This window comes from Aplysia californica, unplaced genomic scaffold, assembly GCF_000002075.1.
Source record: "Aplysia californica isolate F4 #8 unplaced genomic scaffold, AplCal3.0 scaffold00557, whole genome shotgun sequence".
Taxonomy (NCBI): domain Eukaryota; kingdom Metazoa; phylum Mollusca; class Gastropoda; order Aplysiida; family Aplysiidae; genus Aplysia; species Aplysia californica.
This window is the reverse complement of record NW_004797827.1, coordinates 112,300-113,084: the sequence shown is the minus strand read 5'-3', so window position 1 is coordinate 113,084 and position 785 is coordinate 112,300. Positions and strand designations below refer to the sequence as shown.

General features: G+C 35.5%; 1 protein-coding gene across 1 annotated transcript in view; it reads right to left on the bottom strand.

Annotated features, from left to right (window-relative positions):
* Window positions 1–785, bottom strand: part of LOC101855048 — a gene marked incomplete at its 5' end in the record, with an annotated part of 126,015 nt that overhangs the window by 116,303 nt on the left and 8,927 nt on the right.

Below are 785 nucleotides of genomic sequence, written 5' to 3'. Positions count from 1 at the left end.
CGATGGATTGGACATACTCTCAGGAAGTCAGGCAGCTGCATAATAAAGAAAGTTTTGGATTGGAACCCTCACGGTAAGAGATCAAGGGGAAGACCTGGAGAAGAATCACAGAAATCGATGTACAGAAAAGTGGGAAGACATGGGAGTGTCTTATTAAAGGAAAACAAAAACCCACAAGTTTTCCAGTTCACTTGTGTAATTCCTGAGCTTAAAGAGTCGACCCAGTGATACATTTTTTGTCAACAATTTATTATTTTCATGAGCCCATACCTTGAAAATGTCGAAGTAACTTATTAAAAAAGTTTTGTCATCTCATTATTCATTAGCATAATCTTCTTTTGACACGATTATCCAGACTTCGTTTAAGCTCAAATAAAATATGATATCATAAAAGAACAAGTCAACCGTTTCAAACTACACGACGTCGAGTATCCTTTTCAACAGGCATACGCAATTTGGTGAGGTTTAAAATAAATATTCTTATCAAGGTATCAACCTTATTTTATCAGAGTTGGCATGTTTTATATTATATACGCATGTATAATATTATACAAAGATAAAGAATAATGACGTCAGCACAATATATCTGCTAAGAATGAGTCTACGCATCGAAAAATGAGCTGTTTTGTTGAGGAAATAAAGATGCCTTAACAATGATACCTTCAAAGGCAGATATCTGGTCACCCTGCTGCCTTCTTCGGGATGATGATGATGATGATGATGATGATGATGATGATGATGATGATGATGACGACGATGATGATGATGATGATGATGATGATGAT